Below are 26,020 nucleotides of genomic sequence, written 5' to 3' on the forward strand. Positions count from 1 at the left end.
CCAGCCTTTAATCAGGAGGCAGAGACAGGCGGATCTCTGTGAGTTCGAGGCCAACCTGGTCTACAAGAGCTAGTTCCAGGACAGGTATCAAAGCTACAAAGAAACCCTGTCTCGAGAAAAAACAAAAAAACAAAACAAAGATAGCGTAGAGAGCTCATGTAGAACTCTCAGCTACCACTCTGGCAACTTGACTGCCTGTGTACAGTCATGCTTCTCACAATGATGATAGTGGACTAAACCAGCTCCAATTAAATACTTTCCAAGAGTTGCTGTGCTCATGGCATCCCTTCACAGCAATGGGACACTGACTAAGACAGAAGTTGGTACAGGGTTGGAAGTATTGTTGTGATAGGCCTGACCATGCTTATTTTAGAGGAATGTGGACTTTGAGACTGGTTTAGGAAAACTTTAAGCTGGCCTTAATGGGCCATGCTAATGGAAGCATGAAAGATAGTGCTGCTGAGGGTGATTTGAACTGTGGGAGCTCAGCTCAAGGGGTTTCTCAGAAGGAGCATATTAGTATTAGTTTGTGGCCTAGAGACCCATTCTTATAACATTCTAGCAAAGAATGTGACTGCTTTATGTTCTTGTCAAACAAAAGTGTGCCTGAGGCTAAATTGAAAGTTTGGGATTAATAGCTTTGGCAGAGAAGATTTCAAAACTGCCTGGTATTGACTGTTTTGTGGTTATTAGTGGCCAGATTTATGCTAATCTATAATGAAAATAAGCAAGCAGAGAATAAAAAAATACATAATGTTTGAGAAAGAAACACCAGAAAAGAAGTTTTTAAGAAAGCCTGATGCTAAATGTAATAAAGGGAGTGGTGACCTCAGGGCAAGATCCTACCTAGCTAAACTTCCAACTTGTGAAAGGGAATTAAAATTTACAGCTGTGAGTGGTGGCACAATGAAGTAAAAATTATCCATTATCATCAAGTAGGATTCATCCCAGAGATGCAGGGCTGGTTCAACATACACAAATCTATCAATGTAATCCATCATATAAATAAACTGAAAAAAGAAATATCATCATCAGCATCATTTCATTAGATGCTGAAAAAGCATTTGACAAAATTCAACACCCCCTTATGATAAAAGTCTTGGAGAGATTAGGGATACAAGGGTCATGCCTAAATATAATAAAAGCTATATACAGCAAGCCGACAGCTAACATCAAATTAAATGGAGAGAAACTCAAAGCCATTCCACTAAAATCAGGAACATGACAAGGCTGTCCACTCTCTCCTTACCTCTTCAATATAGTGCTTGAAGTTCTTGCAATAGCAATAAGACAACATAAGGGATCAAGGGGAGTCAAATTGGAACGGAAGACGTTAAACTTTCGCTATTTGCAGATATGATAGTGTACACAAGCGACCCCAAAACCTCTACCAAAGAACTCCTACAGCTGATAAACACATTTAGTAATGTGGCAGGATACAAGATCAACTCCAAAAACTCCTACACACAAAGGAAAAAGGAAGCAGAGAGGGAAATCAGAGAAGCCTCACCTTTCACGATAGCCACAAATAGCATAAAATATCTTGGGGTAACTCTGACCAAGGAAGTGAAAGATCTTTTTGACAAGAACTTTAAGTCTTTGAAGAAAGAAATTGAAGAGGACACCAGAAAATAGAAGGATCTCCCATGCTCTTGGAGGATCAACATAGAAAAAATGGCAATTCTACGAAAAGCAATCTATAGATTCAATGCAATCCCCATCAAAATTCTTCACAGACCTTGAGAGAACAATAATCAACTTTATATGGATAAACAAAAAACCCAGGATAGCCAAAACAATCTTATTCAATAAAGGAACTTCTGGAGGCATTACCATCCCTGACTTCAAACTCTATTACAGAGCTACAGTATTGTAAACAGCTTGGTATTGGCATAAAAACAGAGAAGTCGACCTATGGAATCGAATAGAAGACCCAGATAATTATGGTATTTTACATCACAAAACCTGATTCAAATTTCAAGGATAACACAATCATGAGTATACTTCCAAAGGAATAAACTTGATACAGTAAGGCAAATATCTATCTAACCAGGCAGCCATCTGAAGTACAAGAATATATTCTGAGTATAATAAATATATAATAAAATATCCATAATAAATGATGAAACATGTATGTTTAATCACATGAAAAATAATTTTCATAGTAAAAGTAATTGCTGGGCACAGGACATGATAATTTCACTATATATCACTATGTATTTTCTAAGTGGTATACAAGTAGCACATATTCCTTTTATAATTTAAAAATATTTTAAAAATCTATTATAATGTTACATTATATTGTTTGTCATTCAAAATACCTCAGCACTGTTAGTATTTACAGGCTAGATACAGGAAGTTGATTTTTGTTGTACCCTAATTGTAAGCACCCCCTCCAAGCGACGATCCTGGACCATCACAAGGACTCATTCTCTACGACAGTCAGCTCTCATCACTACTAGAGGTCAGCTTTTCATAAGAAGCATAGAAGAAATGACGTATCGTATGTTCAAGATATGTGGACTGTATAGAATTACTTAATAGGAAGACATGGTAACATCTCTGAAAGTAAAAAAAGAAAAGAGTATCTAAGAAGAAAAAAATGGCCCCAAATCTTAAGAATATGGACCTGTCATGATTAGAGAATCAGTACCAATGTTCACTGTCCTAATGACTGGCTAAGTCTTGCCTTTCTCTTATACCATGCTATCCCTGCATCAGATGCTGTCCTGGAGTGTTTTTCATCCTTTCTAGAATCTGATAATGACTTTTGAGTCCTTGGTGCCTCTGTGAAAATATCCTAGTAAGTAAGGCTGATCTGGAGGCTTTTGCCTTCTACTTCTGAACACCAGTCTCTCTGGCCCTGGCCACTCTACTGAGCCTCAAATTCATATATACAGTAATAGATACACCTGTGTCTAGGACCCAACCCTTCCTTTCCCATCACCTGCTGCTGCCTGGACCTTTCCCTCCTAACAAATGTCAGCACCATTTACTTAGGTACTTGATCACTCTTAATTCTATGTTCATCTTTCTCACCTTGTCCAATCCCTATAATCCTTAAGTCCTGTCATTTTCACTTTAAACACATGCTTCAAATACATCCCGATTTTACCACTTTCTCCTGCCATCACATGAGGTATGGTCACCGCCACCTTATACTTAGTCCTATTATATCAGTCACCTAATTCAAATTTCATCTAAAATTATTCAGTGTTTCTCAACAGCTCTTTAAATGAATCCCAAATGCTTGGCCATGTCCATGATCATCTAAAAACTTCTCTAACCTCCTCTGACATTTCTGTTCTCTTCTGCTCAGCATGTTTCCCTTTTCACCTCTGGACCTCACCTCATCAACTCCGCCACTCTATTCTTGATGCCACAAATCTGAATCATCGTGACCTCTGCTCCACTGTCTTGCTCCCGTCCATGCAATCTAGTGCTTGGATGCTGAGATCAGAGAACTCTTTGCTAATAACTCTATACCTAGGGAGCCCTCCCCAATTTGTCTATCACCATGCCCTGGTCATTTCCTTCATAGTTCTCATCAAATTCCAAAGTGACAAAATTCTCTGAAAAAATGTTTTTCTATCAACCGTCATACCCAGTAAATTTTAATTTCCACCTGAGCATAAATTCTAACAGCTTCATCATTGGTGTACTTGTCCTAGTTAGAGTTTCTCTTGCTGTGATGAAACACCACAAACAAAAGCAAGTTGAAGAGGAAAGGGTTTATTCTGTTTACGCTGTTCATCATTGAAGACAGTAAGAACAGGAACTCAAACGGGCTGGGAATCTGTAGGCAGGAGCAGATGCAGAAGCCATGAAAGGCTGCTGCTTACAGAACTGTTATGGTTTGATCAGCCTACTTTCTTATAGAACCCAGCACCACCAGCCAAGATGTGGCCCAAGCCATTGTGGCCCTCCGGCATCAAATACTAAGAAAATGCCATACAGGTTTACCTACAATCTATGAGTGCATTTTCTCAATTGTAGTTTCCTCCTGAGATGATTTTATCTTCTGTCAAACTGACATAAAAGTTATCATCAGTACAACACTCGTGGACTCAGGCAGCAATGTCTAATGCTTGCTGAACACATAACAAAATGTACATATTCTGTACTTAGTCTAGAATTCTTTAAATGTGTATTTTTTTTAAACAGTGGTCTGGCAGCCAGGTTTGTAATATAGGAAACAAAATCTGCACACAGTTCCTGAAACAGGTCCTCTAGCAATGATATATCCTGCAGACACCGTCAGGTGCAGGGCAGGTCAGCGGCAAAGTTTGTTTTGGTAATTTTCTCTCCTTCTCTGCCTGCAAGAAAGACTACTTCACACTAGGTCTTGAATCATGTGTACATGTTCTGCACATTACAGCCATAGCATCTCCTGCTTAAGATAGTCTTCAAACCAAAAGCACATACAGTATGCCTAGAATAAACACTGAAACCCAGCTGCTCCTCGTATTGTAAAGGTCATTCAGGGTCATTTCCCACCGTCCCAATTTGTCCTGATCCCGCTGTGAAATCCAGTTCTCTGGCTGTAGAAAAGCATAAGGCTTTGTTTTGTTTTGTTTGCTTCAGAACCACTGTGCTCTCACAGATCAACAGCAGTGGTCTACCCAGAGCTTCCAACTCAGTTTCCTTTCACCTACTTCCTTCAGCTCTATGGCTCAGACATATTTACTGTCAACAGAGAATTCCACTCATCCTGCCTCTTTCATACGAAAATAAAACGTGATCTGCATGTGGTAAGAGCCACATGTGTCATTCACAAAACACAGGAATCTGGAAACATGGTTAAATTGTCAACTGTTACCTGTTGGTCACCCTAGAAAAGCCATTTCATAACTGCCTTCAGCACTTTGATGTGAAAATCCATGGCTATATCAAATGCAGGTGAAAGGAGCCAGAGAGAGACAATAAGATAAAAAATACACCAAAGGAAGATCCATGTAAGAAGATATAAAATTAAGATTAAAATTGATTAAAATTAAAAGTGCATTTACAAAACACTTGTCCAATCAAATTCTAGGGCTAGGGAAGACACAAATGACTTCTTGATTTCTATCTGTGAATCAGAAAGGAAGGGGAAAGCTAACAATGTGCACCGCGTGCTGTGCGGTTGCCTCCGGGCCACTTCTTTGTAAAGGGAGAATTACAGAAATGAAAAGAATGTTCTTTTATCTGCAGAAGGGAAATGGAAAACACTCTAAACTCATCATTCAGTATGTTACTACTCCCTCTAAACCAACCATATTCATTGTTTAAAAAGAGATGACCCTGTGGGGCTGGAAAGATGGCTCAGTGGTTAAGAGCATTGCCTGCTCTTCTAAAGGTCCTGAGTTCAATTCCCAGCAACCACATGGTGGCTCACAACCATCTGTAAAGAGGTCTGGTGCCCTCTTCTGGCCTTAAGGCATACAGACAGAATATTGTATACATAATAAATAAATAAATATTTTTTAAAAAAAGAGATGACCCTGTGAAAAACTTAAACAGTAGTACTTACACCCACATACTTCCCACAAGTGACTAAACTGTGGCTTAAAATATCAAATGAAAAATTCTAAAAATTAGTTTACCGCGTGATATTCATATACATCTGTGTGACGATGTATATGAATGACCCTAGTATCCTGAATATCCAAGCAGTATATGCTACCTGCCTGTTAGTCAACTACCAAATGTCTCTGCTAATCACTTAACAATTGTCTCGGTTATGAGATCAACTAAGAGAGAATCTTAGCAATGAGGGAGATGAAAACTAGTTAGGCAGCTTAGACAGGAAACCCCAAAGCAACAGGCTCAGAAATATCCTTGTCTGGAGAACGAACTTGTGACAAAAATAATGAAATTCTGTACCAGACATTAATTCTTCCTGATGAACAGCTTTGGAATTCGATATCTAGATATTCATGGCAGAAATGGACTGTGTCTATTTCCCAATGTCAACCCATCTCCTAAATAATGTTTGCGTCTCCAATTTTGATCTGATAACATTACCATTATTATTGAAGGCCACTGGGAATATCAAGACTCTATTCAGGCTCATTAAGAACCTATATTTTAAAAGGAGCTATTCCAAGAATACAATCTACCTCTGGTTTTAGCCATGACTTTCAGATATGCCCCAATATTAGCATAATACGCACTACCAATGTACTCCCTAGAGTTGTCAGTCCAGATAGAAGCTGGAGAAATGGCTAAACTGTTGTGTACTGCTCTTACAGAGAACCTATGTTCAGTTGTAAGCATCCATATTCAGTACAAACATCCAGCTATAACTTGAGCTCCAGGAAATCCAACAAACCTTTTGTGGATCGCATGGGGACTTACACTCAAATGCATATGCACAAACACACACACACACATACACACACACACACACCTGCACAAACATATGCATATGTGCTAGTGCACATGCACAAATACAAAATATAAAGTTTTGAAATAAATATTCTTTAGAAGTTAATCCAGTGTCCTTTGCTTTACAGAAGCTTCTTAGTCTCAGGATGTCCCATTTATTCAATGAGGCGCTTAATGTTTGTGCTGCTGGGGTTATACGTAGGAAGTGGTCTCCTGTGCCCATGTGTTGTACACACACACACTTAGACAATGGGGATGTTCTATAGGGAACTCACCAAGGCCAGCTGGCCTGGGTCTGAAAAAGCATGGGATAAAACCGGACTCGCTGAACATAGTGGACAAGGAGGACTACTGAGAACTCAAGAACAATGCCAATGAGTTTTTGATCCTACTGCACGTACTGGCTTTGTGAAAGCCTAGGCAGTTTGGATGCTCACCTTACTAGACCTGGATGGAGGTGGGTGGTCCTTGGACTTCCCACAGGGCAGGGAACCCTGATTGCTCTTTGGGCTGACGAGGGAGGGGGACTTGATTGGGGAAGGGGGAGGGAAATGGGAGTCGGTGGCGGGGAAGAGACAGAAATCTTTAATAAATAAATAAAATAAATAAATAAATTAAAAAAAGAAGTTAATCCAGATGTGTCTGTTAATCATCTAGCCAAGGGATTATTCCTCAGAAAGACTGGGATACTAAGGAGATGAGAGGAATAACCACCCCTTAATGAGAATGTGATTTTCCTTCCCAGAAATCCTAGCCTTGGTGCAGGCCATGTAGCTCTGTTAAGTTAACCTGCTTTCTGAACTATAACTCAGAAAAATCTCCTTTCCTTTTTATTTTCCTTTTTTGTATCTCTTTACTAAACATGTTTTCCTAACGATTTGGGCTTTTCCACCCTCTCTGTGAAGCTGCCTGCCTTTCATCATGCAGCTGCAATGTTGACCTCTATTTAACCCCAAAGACATGACCTTGTCTCGTCCTCCTCTCCATAACCACATCCTGCAATGATGGAGAAAGGTCATTGGTTAATTAAATAAAGAAACTGCTTGCCCTGATAGGTTAGAACATAGGTGGGTGGAGTAAACAGAAGAGAATGCTGGGAGGAAAAGGAAGTGAACTCAGAGATGCCATGCTCCTCTCTCCAGGGCAGACGCACGCGATGAAGCAAGCCGCCAAGTCAGACATGCCGACTCTTTCCTGGTAAGACGGGTGCTACACAGTTTATCAGAGATGAGTTGATCGGGATATCAGAATTAGCCAGTAAGGGCTAGAGCTAATGGGCCAAGCAGTATTTAAAAGAATACAGTGTCGGGGGCTGGAGAGATGGCTCAGAGGTTAAGAGCATTGCCTGCTCTTCCAAAGGTCCTGAGTTCAATTCCCAGCAACCACATGGTGGCTCACAACCATCTGTAATGGGGTCTGGTGCCCTCTTCTGGCCTGCAGGCATACACACAGACAGAATAGTGTATACATAATAAATAAATAAATAACATTTAAAAAAAAAGAATACAGTGTCCGTGTAATTATTTTGAGGCATAAGCTAGCAGGCGGCCGGGGTGATGGGGAAGCAGCCCCGCTGCTCATATTACTACACTGCAAGCTGCTGAAATTTACAGCTTGCCTGCCATGTTGTTTTCTTGCAAATTCTAATAAAATGGTCCTCTACCTTCCTACTGAGTCCTTTTTTAAATTTTCTTATTAAGAAGACAAAAATTCAAAGGCAGGACCCCAATTTCTCTGGCGACATAGTGCTTGGTTCAAACAATCCTTAAATGGTAGCCTATTACTCTGTCACAACGCTGTCATCCACCTCACTTCATCTCATTACATAAGGATTGATCATCTCACATCAGAAGAATGCATCAGATGAATGCAGAACCAAAAGATTCTGGAAAACTGAGAGAGGCCATACCCACAACACTTTTATTATAATAGATTATTATAAATGTTAATCATTCTCAGTTATTATTGTTATTCTTTTAAAATACATTTAAAAATTACAAATCATCATAGTTAAATGTGTAACAAGGATAATAAATGTAGGACTCAGTACTGTTCATGCTCTAAGGCCGTATTTGTGTCTCAGAATATACAGTCTATAGAAAACTGAAAACAAGGACAACTACATCTCAATACTTAAGACCAGGAAATGATTCTTCCTGAGAACAACTTCTCTTGTAAAACCCACTCTCTTTCCTACAGTCCCATTAAAAGCATAGGGGTAAAAATGAAAAGGAGAAAACTGTAATTGTATTATTTTTACCTCACCAGGTATAGTCAAAATTAAGCATTTTAATATAAAATAAATATGAATCATTTTATACATTGTTTTACATCTATTTCTTTACATCTGCTCTTCGCTTACATCAAAGGCACATTTCCATAGTTCAGTAGCCAAGGTTCACAGTCAGAATGCTCCATAGTATGGTTTTTAAGATGCCCTAAGCATTCACACTGGAGTGTTACAGGAGGTAAGTATAAGTACAGACCACAGAATCGTGTTGAAGCAGAGGACCCAGAAGGTTGTGTGGTAATCTAGATGAATAAATAGAAGCAGTATTAGTCAAAAAGAAGAGAGAGAGAGAGAGAGAGAGAGAGAGAGAGAGAGAGAGAGAGAGAGAGAGAAGAGAGAGGGAGAAAGAGAGAGGGAGGGAGGGAGGGAGGGAGGGAGAGAGAGAGAGAGAGAGAGAGAGCTATTTCTGAGCTTAGGAAAGAAATCACTGGGCAACTATAATATATAGATAGCTGTTGACAGTTTCTCAAGGCCCTGATTCACAAAGGCATTATGGCCCACCTATGAGACTCTACTTACACAGAATGGCACTGAGACTCAAGGAGGTTAATGCTGAGTTATATGAAGGATGCACTGCTTCCCTCTTCATGCCTTCCCATCTGCTGCCTGCTTTACCTGCTAGGCTTCCCCAAGCTCTATTTCATCCAAATAACTGGGAGGTGATTCTGATTCCGCCCCTTGAAAGGCATCAGGCATGATCTAGAGACAATTTTGATGGTCACACCTGGAAAGAGAACCTAATGATTGGAGATCAGAGATGCCGATAAACATATTACAAGGCACCGATGAAACAGACCTATAAGGAAAGATCTCATAAAAATTGAGACAGGGCTGAGATGGACAGGCCTAGCCCAAGGTGTCACTCCTTCAGGAAGACCCTTCCCTTGTAGGCAGAGTCAAAGGATGCTGCAGATGAGCACATGTACAGGAAGCTGTGTGAATTTCCTGGAGTTGTCTTTCCTCTAAAGTGGTCTCTCCAGGGGTAGGGAGGTGAAATATACATCTATTGGCAGCCAACCAATTTCCATAACTTTCTCACTTTGTACAGTCTGGGTTTTGTTTCATAGAGGCAGGAACTCTAGCTTAATAGCTGTCAGAGACAGAAAGTAAAAATATTATTCCTGACATAGAATTCTTACTGTGACAACACAGGTTAGAGAGACCCAAAGCATAGAAAGAATGTAGAAGAAATGAAAATTCCATTTCTGATGTTAACATCTTTCAAAAGTCCACCACCAAAAAAACCTTAATGTAATTAGACCCTCTAAACAGAAACCCTTATCCAAACATCACACTGCAACTTCAAGAAAGTGGAGCTTCGGGTTTTTCTCCATGTCCATGTTTATCAGTCCTTACTCACATTCACACACCCAGGAAACCAACCTTTGAAGTGTTTTGATCTTGATTCTTGTGATTTTTTTTCCATTCTGAAAAGATGTGATTTAAACAGGCAGGCTTCACATTTTCATTCTTCCTAAGCAACACCTCGAAGCTTTGAACATGGGTTGCCACTAGAGACACTTCAGCATTCCTGAAGGACTTCCTGGTGTTTGACTGAGAGAGTCCTTAAGGTAAAGAAAACTACTAGGAAAGGTACAAGGAAATGGCTGGGATCTGAGGACAGGATCGGGCCACTCTGTCCCAGACAAAGGGCAAAGAGGATCTTCAGAAAACAAACATGACAGATAGGGGGAAAACACAGGAACTCTGGATGCAAAGTGAAGAAACTGAATTTAGTTCTCCAGACCCTGGGCAGCTAAAACACTCTTGAGTAACAATGACATATTTGTTACTTCTGTGTCACTGTAACAAAAACAACAGAAGGGAGGAAAAATTTATTTAGGCTCAGAGATTGAAATGGTAGAACCCAACACAGACATGAAAAAAATTTACAACATTATGGGCATCAAGCAAAGGCTCTTCCCAGAGAGCACCTAGGAGCCGGAAGCTGGGATCAGGCATCATCTTCCAAGGCTGGCTTCTCCTGTCTCCTTTAGTCAGCCAACCCTGATCTCCTACAGATTACATAGCCTTCTAAAGGAGTACCACCAGCTGGGGAAAAGGTCTCAAAGCATCAGTCATGTAAACCATGATAATCTCAAATCAAAATTCCTTAAATGACCTTTTTACGTATACAGTTGTTTTCCCTGCAGGTATACATGTGTATGGTATGGGTACAGTACCTGCAGAGGTTATAATAGTGTGTAGGATCTCCTGTAACTGGAATTACAAAGGATCTGAGTTCTGTGTGGGGGTGCTGGGAAATTGCTGTAGGAATTCCTATTGCTAGTAGCCTTTGGGTTACCTGCCCACTTAGGTGAGGCCTCATATACTACTTATGCTGATGTAAAGCGTGCGTCCAATCTCTTTTCTGGCTGTAGGATTTGGTTGCTATTCTCTGGACCAGCAGAGGATTGTGACTTGTGAGTCTACCCCTAAATAAATAATGCTGTATTCTTCTCAATTCTGAGCTAGTGTGGAATTTTTTTTAAGCATCTTTCTTCATCTGGTCCCCACATGCACTGAGACTCCACACCTACCAGGTGTATGGCCTGAGGGCCTAACTGGTCCACAGCCAAAAATGTCTCCCAACCCTTCCCACTCGGCTTGCTTTTACCTAAATGGTTTTTTGTAAAGCCCCCACCACAGCGGAGTTAACTGCCTTGCAGTGACTTGAAAATTTCCCAAGCTAGCAACATCCCCTCCCCTACTGCCACGATCCTTGCCATGTGGCATCTCTGGTACAGCTTCCAGTTTATGCTCTCCGTCCATGAGTTCTGGGCTTCTTGCTCTGTGTATGGAATTGATTTAGTTGCTGTAAATTTGTCAAGGAAAGCGTATTTCTCAGTATTTAACCAGTATCAAGGCAGGAAACTAAAGTGGCTCAGGACCATTCCTATCGCCACTGGTTGCATCCCTGATAGTTGCAAAGCTGCAACCACGACACCTGCTGGACAATAAAGATTACTACACCTAAAAGAATTTACCAGCTCTCATAACATGTAATTAATACATCAATATTGCAGACTACATCAACATTGAAATATTAGTAACATTTTTGCTAATATCATAGATTGTATTCTGCAAGGCTTATATGGTTATGGTGATACATCCATTTATTGGATATTGGGACTCATTTTTTTTTCATATTATATCCATAAGAAAGAATGTGGCACTTTTAGAAATGATACAATATTTAATAATGAACAGCTAGTTGACAGAATTAATACCATCGAAAATCAAAAGTTACCTGAAAAAATTAATACTATTGAAAAGGGTGACATTAAATCCGCAGACAAAATTGAATCCATGTATAAGGGTACTGATAAATCTTCTGAAATAATTCATACTGTTAAATTTGATAATCAATTTTCTTTAAAAAGTTATGATAGGTTAGCAGATAGAGTATCTTTCCAGGATGGCAATCTGCATATTATCCAAATAATGTCCAAACATGAGGTGTTATCTTAAAAGGAGAAACTTCAGACCTTAGAATCACATGTGCAGAATGAGGACTACAGACTAGGTGCCTCAATGAAGTCACTAGAAATATATACAGGCCAGGAGATTCAGGCTTAACAAAACACAATAGTAAACAGATTTGAAAAGATTGAGGAAATTATTGGAGCTGATGAACAGGAAAAGAGGGCACAAGGACAGGATTCAACATCGCTAGTAGCTGTCATACATGGCTTACCCACGGTTTTAGCTTCCTACCCTGTAATCTACTCTGACAAAGCATGAAGTTCTAAAGGTCCAAAAGGATACAAAGAAGATAGATGGATATCCATAGGAAGGAGGATCTAAAAAACCCTGTCTGGAAAAATCCAAAAAAAAAAAGAAAAAAAGAAAAGAAAAGAAATTGAGCAAGCCTAATTATCACTTGTATTACACATTTTTTAGGGATATGATAAAGACATGGACTTCTGACATTAAGACAACACCAAATGAATAGATTCAGTTATTTTCAGCAGCTGATATTCAAATGTTATTTCAGGGAAGAGGCAAAAATTTAGAACCGGGAAAGTCAGAAGGGCTTGAGAAATGCCAATATCAAATTCTTGGTGTGGGCACTTATGCTGACCCTAGGTTCAAGCTCTTTAGGATTAACAAATCTTCTCCCTATATGACAAAGCAGCCTTAAATACTTGGGACAGGATTCAAGAACTAGGAAAACTAAATGAATCATATAGGGCCAGAGAGAACCCATTAGTGACTTTTTACAAAGATTAACTAACACTGTACAAACAGGACTAACAAACCTAGATGCTAGATGAGTACTTCTTGAATCTCTAACTTTTCAAAATACAAACTTAGAATGCAAAAAGATACTTGGGCCTTTAAAGGTGAGATCAGCACTTATAGATGAATGAATCCTGCATACAATGAACATTGAGACATTTAACTATAATACTGAATCTTAGGTAGGAGAAGCAATTTCTAAAAAAAAATGAGGAGACAACAAAATGCCAAATGCTTTAATTGTGGTAGAATAGGACATCTGAGAAGGGATTGTAGACAAGGATTTCCAAGGAATGGCAAAAATAGGAGGACTCAGCCTTCAGGTATATGTAGAAGGTGTGGCAAAGACCAACATTGGATCAATGAATTCAGATCAACAAAAGACAGACAAGGTAACCGAATACCATTGGGAAACTCCTTGAGGGGCCTCTTGCAGGTCCCCAAGACAAAAGTGGCCCAGTTATCGCCAGTCACTGTGGAGGACATGTGTCATCAGGAAATTTAAAAATCCAGAGCCCTCTATAAAAGACCATACTGCTCTCGATGGTGGAAAAAAACATGGAGGATAAATCAAAAATTCTGTTAGGAAATGGGAGACATATATTCTGACAGACTTCTATAAATAATCAAAGACCAAAGTTGAGAGTGCATATAAATGGTATTGTAATTGCTAGTTTGATAAACAAAGGTGCAGATAGGAATCCTGGCATCCAAATTGGCCTCTTCAAGAAGAGAATATTCAATTACCAGAAATTGGAATCCTGAAGCTATACAAAGCACAAGACTGGTTGACTTCATAAAGCCAGAAGGTCAGAGAGAGAAGCTGAGGCCATATGTAACTAATATTGAAGTAAATTTATGGGGTCTGACCTATTGCAACAATGGAATACCCACATTACCATTCCTGCAGTCCCAGGAACTCATAATTCTGAGAAAGATATTATAAGGTACTATACAAAGGTCACCAGCCATTCAGGCCATACAAGAATGCAAAGCAACTACCAAATTTTTAGAGGAACCAAAAACCCTATCTTTAAAGTGGTTAACTGAAAAAAATCAATATGGGTTAAACAATGTCATCCAGCTGAAGAAAAGCTGCAGGCTTAAGATTAGCTAATACAAGAGCAACTGGATGTTCACCATATTGAAGAAACAACCAGTCCTTGGAATTCTCCTGTATTTACTGTTAAAAAGAAATCTGGTAAATGGAGAATGGTGACAGATCTAAAAGCTGTCAACAAGGTAATTCAACCTATGGGTGCTCTACAATCTGGAATTCCTCTGCTTTCTCTATTACCAAAAAATGAGCTCTTATAGTTATTGACTTGAAAGACAGTCTTTTTCACTATACTTTTCCAAGAAAAGGATAGAGAAAAAATTGCCTTCACAGTGCTTACTTACAATCATTCTCAGCCTACTAGGAGATATCAATGAACTATGCTCCCACAGGAAATGCTCAATAGCCCTACTCTGTGCCAATACTTTATAAGTCAACTTTTGGAAATAATACATAAGCAATTTCCTAAGTCTATAATTTACCATTACATGGATGGCATTTTGCTCTCTGATTCAAACACTGATACTTTAGAAAGAACGTATGAAGCAGTAAAGAAAGTTTTGCCTAAATGGGGATTACAAATTGCTCCTGAAAAAAATACAGAGAGGAGATTCTGTCAGTTACCTAGGTTATAAAATAGGTTTACAGAAAATTAGAACACAAAATGCACGAATTAGGAGAGACTGATTGCAGACTCTTAATTACTTTCAACGATTGTTAGGAAACATTTCCAGTCTACAACCGGCTGTTGGGATAACACCTGATCTAATAATTCATTTAAACAAAACCTTAGATGGTGATAAAGTCTTGAATAGTCCCAGAGAATTAACAGCTGAAGCAGAAAAGGAATTGACAATTGTTGAGGAGAAATTACAGGAAGCACATGTGGATAGTGTGAATCCAAATCTTAATTGTATTCTAGTCATATTGAGTCCAAGAGTCCAGGACAAAGATGGGGCCCCATAACAACAACTCCACCTGGTTGATAAGGCATCATTATGCTGATAGTGCTACTATAAAAGCTGTTTTGGGTACCAGCTGCTCAAGATAGTTCCAACTTGGTTAGCTAAAATGGTGCAATGTTTTACAATGATCTGGCCAGAACGCAAATAGAAACCTCAGAAAAACTCTACTGCATACTCAGAGACTATGCAATTAATTATACCAGACAGTAATCTTGGAACTTAACCATCATTTTACTTTGACAGGATCCCATAGAAAGAATATCACCCCCATTATAGCTGGAAGTAATTCTAGAAGACGTGCCCTCTCCCAACAAAGTTTGTCCCCATGGTTAGGAACATCATTTAGGGGTTGATTATAATTGGTATAGGGTTGGGGGTTGGGAGAAAGCTATATAGGCTCAGAAGTCTCTTTGAAAAAAGGGGGGAATTGGATGGGATAATAAATAAGAGTGAATACATGTATATTGGTACAAACTTAAACTATATTGAATGTTTCTATTTTCATCTATAATATTGTGTATCTAGGCAAAGTTATTGTCATATTGTATGCATGCATGCTTTTACCCCTGCTTAAAACATTTTTATATATTGATACAATTTTAGGATATACTTATTATATTGCAATGTATATTTCTACCTCTAATCAAGATATTTATACATTGTTTACATTTTGAGGCCATTGTCCTCATTCGTTGCACAGTTGTTTATTGTGTGAATATTATAATATTCTAATATGAAGTCTTAGTCCTTAAGTTATATAGCTATTAAGAATTATAGATCAATAGTCATCTATGTTTGTCATACTTATAGTTAGACTTAAGAACTAATCAGGTTCTTTAAATACATAGAGATTGTATTCTGCATAGACAGATAATCTTCAACCACTTCAAAGACCTGAAGAATATAGAATTTAAATAACTTATAGTTCTGTTGACTTGAGACACTACTGCTTCTGGCAGCACCAATCTATGCCAGAAAGAAGGTTGAACACCAAAGACACTCCACTTGGAGTCTTGGCAACACTGGCCTTTTGGCAAGGAACTGCCCATGCATCAACCACTGACAAAAATGCATGATGTCTGGACAGGACAAGCAGAATATAACAAAAAAGACTGTCAACTCTTGCCAAGACAGGGTAAGACAGTTTTGAAAAATTTCTTCCCTCTGAAAATGGTCTGTCAGTTATTCTAGGCCTTAGCCAAGGTTGGTTCTTCCAATATTGCAAATGAGACTTTAGGTGATTGCCCAGGTAGCCAGCTGTTTCTGTCATTTGTTGCACATTTTTGGAAGTTGCTTGATTACACTTCCTGCCTACTCAAGTAATATTATTTCCCTTCGCGGATCTTCAGTGGGGTTGAAGACTACATAATTGTAGTTACTTTCCTCATGACTTGGCCAACTTAAACTCATTAGGATAGGATAATTATTGAAGCATTTATCACATGTTTCTTGCTTGCTATATTTGTTCTTATTGTATATAATTTTGTATTATGCTTAGAACTCTCTTATTTAAACAAAAGGGGGAGGTGCTGTAGGAATTTCTACCACCAGTAGCTCTTAAGTTACCCATCCACTTGGACGTGGCCTCTTATACTATTTATGCCGACGTAAATCACACATCCACTCTCTTTGCTGGTCTCCATTACAGCAGAGGATTGTGTTTTGTGAGTCTATACCTAAATAAATAACCCTATATTATTTTCAGTTCTTAGCTACTGTGGGATTTCTTTTAAGCATTCTTCTTCAGGAACTGAACCTGAGAACACTAAGAGAAGCAAATGCTCTTAACTGCTGAGCCATCTCTCTCCGCCCCACTTAAATAACTTTTAATGAAACTCCAGTCTGTAATTCAAAAAGCCATTTTAAAAATCAAACATTCTAATATAATATAGTGTAATGTAAAGATAAAATAATTTGATATTTACATGCAGAGAAAATAAAAGTAGGAACATATTAAAGTCCCTGTTTCCTTTTTGTTTTTTTTTCTGTTTCTGTGTATGTATCTGTTGTGTGTAGGTGTTCTAGGACACTTGTGTGTGCATATCTGCAGAAGCCAGAGGTTAACCTCAAAAAAATTTCTCAGAAGCTGTCCACGTTGACTATTCAGACAGGGTTTCTCAGTAGCCTGGAACTCACTGAGTAGGCCAGGCCCTAGAGAACTGCTATCTATTTCTCCCCAGTGTGAAGATTATAGACATATGTGACCACACCAGCATTTTCCCATAGATTCTGGGTGTTAAACTCACGTCCTCATACTTGCTCAGCATGGATTTGACCAACTGAGCTGTCTCCCTAGACCCCAAGTCTTTGTTTTCTATTAGTAACCCATTGTGTTTCTATGTCTGCATGTGTTTTTAACAGAAAAATTGTGTACAATAAAGCACTAATTTATAGCAGACAACAGTCTACAGTCAATCTGTGCTGTGGTGTTTCAGGCAGCATCCACTAGTGCCACACAATGTAACAGCATACTCAGTATAAACTCCATGTTGTGTTCAGAGTCTGCACTGAAATCATGCAGCATGACATGGAAGGACACTGACAAATACCTCAGGTATGTCACACAACCGAATTCATTTTTGTTTGTTCAGCATTTAGAAACTTTGCTATTTCCAATTTTTTCATAACCTCCACATTGCGTCACGTATGGAGTCACAACCCTCCATCTGAGAATCTGTAACACAAAACACTTGGGGGATTGTTGTATTAGTTTGTCAGCATTGCTATTAAAAAGTACCACAAAGTGAGGAGCTTGAACAACAGAAGTTCAAGATCATGGTGTAAGTAAGGCATTCCCCTCTGCACGTGCTAGGAGAAGCCCCGCTCCAGGCCTCTCTCCAGTTGCTAGTAGTTTCTTGGCATTCACGTTGTGTATATGTCTGTATCTCTTTCACACTAAGCCAAAAGTCCAGTCTGATCCAGTACTACCTGATCTTAAATAATTATATCTTCATCTATACAATAAGAAGATTGTATTCAATTACAAATCAAAAATAATATGAATTACTAAATCCAATAAATACAGTCCTATTTCTGAATAAAATACCATTCTTAGTCATATGGAGGGGGGACCTTTATTGGCACCATCATGCAAATAACACAAAAGAAAACCACAATGGGAAAGAGGAGAGAAGGAAGGGGGTGCTAGAAGTAGAAAAAGAGGGAGATGAAGATTTAAATTCCATGGGGTCATCTGATACAGGGCACAACTGACATGGACAGCTGGAAAGTAGACAGGAGGATCAGAAAGGTTATTCAAATTCCCTCTAATATTCCAAACAAAGAAGAAACACGGTCTTCTGGAGCACTCAGCACCAAATCACTCTATAAACTAGCTAGGTACTTCTTTAGGCTTTGCCCTCCAAATTCAACAGGGAGCTCAAAGAACTCATCTCCAGCACCTCAATCAGAGCACCTGTTTTCCCTGCCAGAATTTATCCAAAGATATAAACTACTCCTCTGCAGACCCATTCAGGATCTAGAGCAATTCCAGACTTTTCTCACCTCTAAGCAAGAGCTAGCTGCCAAACTCTCCTACTACTTTCAAAATCAGAGATGAAGCTTCAATGACCCTGGTTTCCATAAAAAAGATAAAATTGTTCAGTGATATCTCACTCATGACACAGATAGATGAGGCACAGTCCAAAGAATTTTTAATAATTGCTAGTTCATTGGTTGTAGGGCTTTTAGGAGAACCCAAGAGCTTTGATAAGACACAAAGCTGTTTCCATCAGAGAAGTCCAGTTAAACACTCTTCACTCTTATTACTCAATTCATAATCTTGCTGTCTGGCTTTAAGAATCAATACATGATTTGCTTTTTAATAAATCTGTTTTCCTCTAGATGTTGTTTCAGTCCCCTGGTCACTTGAAAAGAGCAGGATAAGGTAAAATGTTTCTTTTGCAGCATTCACTTTTCAAATCTATAATTTTACCCTGGTATGTTCTAGAAACTGGCAAAGGCAAATCAGGAAAGACAATGAGGAATCAGAGACACAGGTTCAAATAACAATGGTGTTTCTAGCTGGCATCACATGGGACAAGTCACTGAACAAAGTTATATGAACAAATATCAAGGAGTCAGCCAAGGAGCCATAATTCGCCTAACAGATCAAAGGCATCCAAGTCCTTCCCATGTGCCAAACACTGGGTCAAATGATTAGCATTAAAGAGATTTGCAAAACCTGTTTTCTGCTTGAAACTTTCCCACTGTTTTGTACAAACACATAGCACACCCATAAAAGTAATTATATGTAGTATAGTCATTATTTATTGGCATACTCATATAGAACATGAAACTAAATATAGAAAGCAATGCCAGCTGTGAAGATGAGAGCAAACAAACAAGTAATGTAAATAACCACTGAAAACAACTGGACATATGAACAGACTAAAGACAGCAAGACCACTGTGCAAGGTCTAGAAGTGAGCTAGGGTACATCCTCCTATCAAAATCACTTATGTAGATAGGAAAAGAGACTCACAAAGAAATGTTCTGACCAGTAGGTTATCCAGGACACAAATGTGAAATAAACCTAGAATCTAAGTACTTGCTTACTTCTGCTATTTCTGTTTCATCAGCAAATTAATTCCTATGTATAAAAAAATGGAATGAATATATATTTTAAATGTATATTTTATTAATTCTTTGAGAATTTCATTCATTATATCTGAGAACATTCATTCAAGATCAAAAGAAGAAAAATCCTTCAAGAATCTGTTAGTCCATTTTGGAGAAAAGGAAGAAGCCAGGGAGAGAAGATGAGAAGGACTGAAGAGGGTGTGATTAAGGCATATTCATATATATGAATGAAAATATCATAGTGAAACACATTGTTTTGAATAGCCAATATATGCTAATGGAATATTAAAGAACACTATATAAAGAGTATAATTTTTAATAGCATACTCAGAAACCACAGACTTGACTAGGGACATGGCTCAGTCAGAAGAGAGCTTGCCAAGTATGAGGGCCTGAGTTTGCTCCCAAGAACCATGGAGAAATGCCCAGCATAGTAGTACATCTTTGAGCTACCAATGGTGGGGAAGCAGAGACATCCCTATGGCTCATTAGACAATCACCATAGCTGGATTGCTAAGCCCCAGAACCCAATGAGAAACCTTCTCTAAAAAAACAGAGAAATAACACAGTGATGGCTCCCAAGGAATAACGTGAGATTGACTTCTGACCTCCAAACGCATACACATGAACACCTGCACACATAAACACATGTACAAACACGCACACATAAAGTAGAGAAAATAAAAAGAAACCATAAAACTAGAACAAAGGGAATAAGAGTGTAAATTTGGGATATAACTTCTGAACCATTAATCACACAAAGGTTAGTTAGCAGTGAGAAGTGGCAGTCAGCTAAAGATCTGCCATATTCTTGATCTAGTTTGAGTGAGTAAATGTTGAAGACAAAGATCTCTAACACAGTAATCTGCTTTTTAAAATCCACTTTAGTGTTTAGGTACCCCAGTTCATGACTCAACAGTGCAATGAAGGGCAAAACTGCAGGTGCCTGCCAGTCTACCCACTAGGAAATCTGTTCTTCTGCTTCAAAACATAATTGTTACTAATAAGCACAAAATGATTCTTTAGATCATTTGATGTATGCATGCAGAATTAATATTTACATGTATGCAATATACTTTATATACCCATATATTACATAGTATATACTATACAAAATATATACAGTATGTGTTTGCATAAAAATAACACATATTCAAATAATTTTACCCATTTCTTTCAGGAATTAAAAAACTGATGTACGCACAGCATCAGACTATAGAGGGACTTGCAAAGCACACCATGAAACCTTTGTTTCATGAAGAGAAATATAAAAAGTTACCTTTAGGCTATGTGTATATAGTATGTTCAAAAAAACCAAACATAAATGCACTTCGTCCTTAGACTCCAGCCTCACAAGGGAGACTTCATTATTTATATGCAAACATTCCATTCTAAAATCTGGTTCCAAGCCCTTCAGATAAGGGAAATTTTGTGATTGGTAGCTCTTTATATGAAGATTAAGTTTGTCTCCTATGAAGCCAGCACTTTAAATTCTCTACCAGCATCTAAATCATGTCCTGGAAGAAACGCTGACAACCTAGACAATGGGTACTCGGATCTGAAGAAACCCAGCTCCTTAAGCTTCTGTAAACATCTACAACAGCATGTTCACTGATCACAGGGACAACTGAACTGGGAGGGATGACAATCTGTCCCTGTCTACAAATACTTTTAGGCCCTTTGTCAAACAAAGCGAGTTTGTCTGCCAGATGACATCTCAATTTTCCAAGTTCATTAGCAGCTCTTGTCAAAGCACTTAAAAAGAAAAAATGCTAGTTGTCAAAAAAAAAGGAAATAATAAATGTTAATCTAATTTGTGTGCTAGATCCAGGCAAACAAAAAGTAAATAGCTAAAGACATGGTGTCGAAAGTCGAATAACCAGTCCAGGTGAAGAAAGAAGTTAAACACTGAAGAGACTTTGCAAATTGTTTAAAATATGCCCATTTCGAAGCTATAGGCAATAATACAGTGCCTAAAAACCAAGTCTAAAATCTGATTTACTATTTTTAATTTTTAATCTAATGGGTCACCAAAAATAAAAAAAATAATAAAAAATAAAAAGATTTTAAATTGAAAAGTCAGGTTTGGTAGGTAATGAGATGGTCTTCAGAGAAGCCCAATGTCTGGGAGAGTTATGGAGCAGAGAAGATCCTAACAAGCCCCACAAAATGACTTCAGCACTTAGCATGGAATTCAGTGAATGGTGTACCATCAGTACTTCACCCCCTTACTCATCAGTCACAACCGTCAAGACTACATGCTACATTTACTTTGACACAGAGTTAACCAGTTTGATCACCACAGTAACCACAGCTACACATGCATTAAATGACATACTTTTATGGAGTTTTTTTTCATTTTTTCTTTTATTAGAAACAGGTTTTCTTTCATATAATATACTCTGGTTATGGTTTCCTCTCCCATCTCCTCCTGATACCTCCCCCAACTCCCCTCTGACCCAAATCTACACCCTTTCTTCCTCTCCCCTTAGAAGAGAGGCATCTAAAAAACAATAAGACATAACAAAACAAAACAAACAGAAGAAAAAGAACAGAAAAAGCACAAGTGGAAAAAGAGTTACATTCACACACACAGAAATTCCATAAAAACACAAAACCAGAAAACATAACATATACACAAAGGACCTATAAGGTATGCATAAATAAATATAAATAAATGCCTTGACAAAGATTTGTGAGACAAAGAACCTCCAAAATGACACTGAGTTTGTTTAGCATTGGCCATCTACTGATGGACATGGGGCCAGACCCTAAGAGTATTTCATATGCCCAGTGAGACACCATTGGAGAAACTAAATTTTTATTTTCAGTAAGTTAGCAATTGGAGATTGCTTCAGGATTAGGGATGCAGCTTATGTCTACTTTGCCTCTCAGCACTGGAACTCCATCTGGGTCACATTCTTGGTGAGTTCATATGTGCATCAGTACTTACTGTATTTAGAAGGTCTTGTGTCCTGGTATTCTCCTCTATCTCCCCTCAAGTATTCTCTTCCTGCCTCCCTTTTTACAAGGTTCTCAGAACTGTGGGAAACAGTGGACAACTTGATGGAGATAGCTCATTTAAGGTTGAATGTACCATGGTATCTCATTTTCTGCACATCATCTGGCTGTGAGTCTCTGTATGTGTTCCCATCTTCTGCAGTAGGAAGTTTATTTGATGAAGGACGAGCAAGGCACTGATTTATGATGCTCCATTAGCATAACAGTATTTGGTCCCTGATCTATCTAATCTCAGGTTCTTGGCTACCAGAGAGCAGTGCTGGGGTAGGATTCCCTATCATAAAGTGGTCCTTAAACCCAGTCAGACACTGGTTGGTTACTCTCACCAGATTTGTGTAACGATTGCACTATGCAAATACATCATCTTTGTAGCTCAAAGTATTTGTAGTTGCACTTTCTCCTTTGGTATTGTGTAGAATACTACACAGCACCATGAACACTAGTCAACAGGGGCGAAAGCAATAGGTAAGCACCAACTCAACTTCTCGTCCATTGAGTTATGTCGGTATTGGCTTCAGCAATAGGGCCTTACCATCAGTTTGTGGACAATAACCAATAGTCTTGGCTTTTGAGGGTTCCCATGAGGTCCCTTTGGCCAACAACTCAATTTGATATAATTCATTCCTAGAACTGGAAACTTCATTTGGGGATGAGAGATGTCTCCTTCTCCCCTGTAATTTGTCAATTCCACTTAGATATCCTTCATACATGTATATTTTATGAAGCTTCTACTCTGTTACGTTTCTTTCTTTTTATATGTATAACATAATTCATTATTGATCCTTGGTAATTTCACACCATGTACCCCAATTCCACTCCCCTCTCAGTCCCTCTATATCCTCCTCTTACCCCTATAGTATCCACCCCTCAAAAAAACTCCACTAAAAATAAAACAGCATAAAAAAAATCAACTCACTCCTCTGTCTTTCCAACACCACTGCATTCATCCTAGTGACAAGTGCTGTGGGGTGTCACACAGTATTATAGCCTTTTGTCCCATCAGCCCCATCCACAAAATGTTCACTGCAATGAGCCATTGGTCTGGTTCAAGGCCTCTGACATACCATCAGCACTGGACCCTCATTGAAGCTTCCCTTGGATACCCTGCCTGTATTAGGTTTCTACACAACCCCTAAAATGGCCCTTAATTTAAGCTGTTCCTCCCTTTATATTTCCTCTCCCACTCCCTTCTTACTTCCATCTCCTGGTTTAAAAGACTAGAAGGGAGGGGTCTCCCTAGGAAGGGGAAATAGACTACACAGCTATGGATGGACTCGCGTAGGCAGCTGAAACAAGACTATATGAAGTTTTTGAAGAACAGTTTCAAGGAAAAAAGAAATAAAAAAACTCACCTTACAGGGAACATTTTGCAAGGCTGATTAAGTGAAAAGAATGTCAGTGACTGTGAGGAGGTTCAATGTTGTACTCCAGAGCCTAACTACAATCTATCTTTATATCTTTTAACAGACAGTCCTTGCCCACCTCCATGTCTTTAACATCCTTGTACTAACAGGTCAAACCTTTTGGTGTAGTAACAGACAACCAGTTTCCTTCTGGCAAAAGGTAACAATGCTATCAGACAACATCTAGGGCCTGCTGTGGGAATTCCCTATTGCTGTAACCTACCTACCTGATATTTCTATCAATGCACTAAACGTGCCTTGACTTATTACTTGCTTTTTTATTAATAAAAAATTAATAAAACTGTGGGCATGCTGAAAACGGGATTTGGATTTTGTAGGAGCCAGTCTTAATAAGCTAAAAAGGCAGTTCTTTACTTCCAAACATTATCACCTGCCAGAGTAGGACTCAGCCATCCATAAGTTTAATGGAGGTCTGAGTCTCAGCAGTTTACCCTGAATCAATACCTAGTTGCAGGAAGGACCAACAAAGAATTCCTGAGCACCACCCAAGAACAGACCATCCAAAGGAAAGAATCAGCTGCCAGCACAGTCAACAGGACACCCCTAGACAAATGTCAGTCAATCAGACGTCCTGAACCTTAGAAACCCCTCAGCCCGACCTTTGCTACTATAAAAAACAAACTCTAACTGAGATTCCAATACCCTGGACATGCGGAGAGATCAAGTTTGCAAACGTGCATAAAACAAAGACTCTTTGCTTTTACATATGGGACTCGGTCCTTGTTGGTTTTGGGATCTGGGCATAACAGAGTTAACCGAAGCTATGTTCCAGTGACTCTAGAATAAACCCTCTTTTATCCCCTCTGAAGAGAGAACTGTGTTTTTATGTGGATGAGTTTTATAAAACAGAAAGTGTGTGTTTCTGCTCTTTCCTGGCTGTGTGATTGTGTCAGTCAGTTGCCATCGCTAGGCCTTGATTTCTTCCTGTATAAAACAAGACAATAACTATATATATATATATATATATATATATATATATATATATATATATATATATATTCCTCAAAAAGATTCTGTGAATTTAGTAAGTTAATACATATTTATGAGAATATATTCTGTTCAAGTTGACAAAGGAATTCATTTGTATACACATGTACAAGAATGAACTATTTACCATTCACTGAGATTCACTAAGATTCACTTCAGTGATGACTAAAGGGTTGAAGGCATGGATCCAGAAAGATCAGAAGAGATGGAAGACAGAGCCCTGGACTTATATCAGATCTAGCTAGTTGTAGTTTATTTTTTTCACCATCTTAACAGAATCAAAGCAATGTAATAAACTATTTTTAAGTTCAGTCTGTCCATTTTTGTTTTGTTTATAAATTGTACTTTCATTACCCTTCTTTAAAAATAAAGAACTAGCAAAGATACATGGGGAACTAACTTCACACATACCCCACATCTCAGAGTTCTAAACAGGGGAATGACAACACTACCTATGTGCTACTGGAAAAATTAAGAGTTAAACCAAATACCGGGTACAACACTCAACGCAATTTTGGACATACACGGTTCCCTGCTGTTATCATTTCACTCACTTGTGAAAGTAATGTCTTTTGTTGCTCAGATAACCTGAGGAGAATCCCAAGAGAAAACCCCTGATATTTAATTAACTTTGGAAATAATGAATGACTTGGTAGAGGGGATGATTAATGGATCCTCTAGACACAGGAGTCAGGCCAATATTCTCAAACAAGTCAACAACAAAAGGCATTTTGACCTTACATTAAAGCCAAATCTGAAGGGACTAATCTGATTTCTGTACCTCCCAATCATACACACTTACACATCCTGCAAATTCAGTGCCTCAGGACTGCAAGCTATGCTCCAGGGAAGACTCAATTTCCATTATCCTATGTGGGGAGAGGCATGGATTTCTTAGCAACCAATGAACATTCCTGACCTCTCACATGAGTTGTCTTTTTCTCATTAGCACTTGTATGTGAATGAAAGCGATTGCCATTTGCCTTAAGCATGGTTAGAATCCAACTGTACAGAAGGAGCTATCCTGAAGCCAAATAAAGGACTATTTTGTTAACCCTGGAAAACTACTATAAGAAAGGATCTC

General features: G+C 38.6%; 1 protein-coding gene across 7 annotated transcripts in view; it reads right to left on the reverse strand.

Annotated features, from left to right (window-relative positions):
- Positions 1-26,020, reverse strand: part of Large1 (LARGE xylosyl- and glucuronyltransferase 1) — a 464,139-nt gene that overhangs the window by 325,745 nt on the left and 112,374 nt on the right. The window lies entirely within an intron of this gene.

Source organism: Microtus pennsylvanicus, chromosome 6 (genome assembly GCF_037038515.1).
Source record: "Microtus pennsylvanicus isolate mMicPen1 chromosome 6, mMicPen1.hap1, whole genome shotgun sequence".
NCBI lineage: Eukaryota > Metazoa > Chordata > Mammalia > Rodentia > Cricetidae > Microtus > Microtus pennsylvanicus.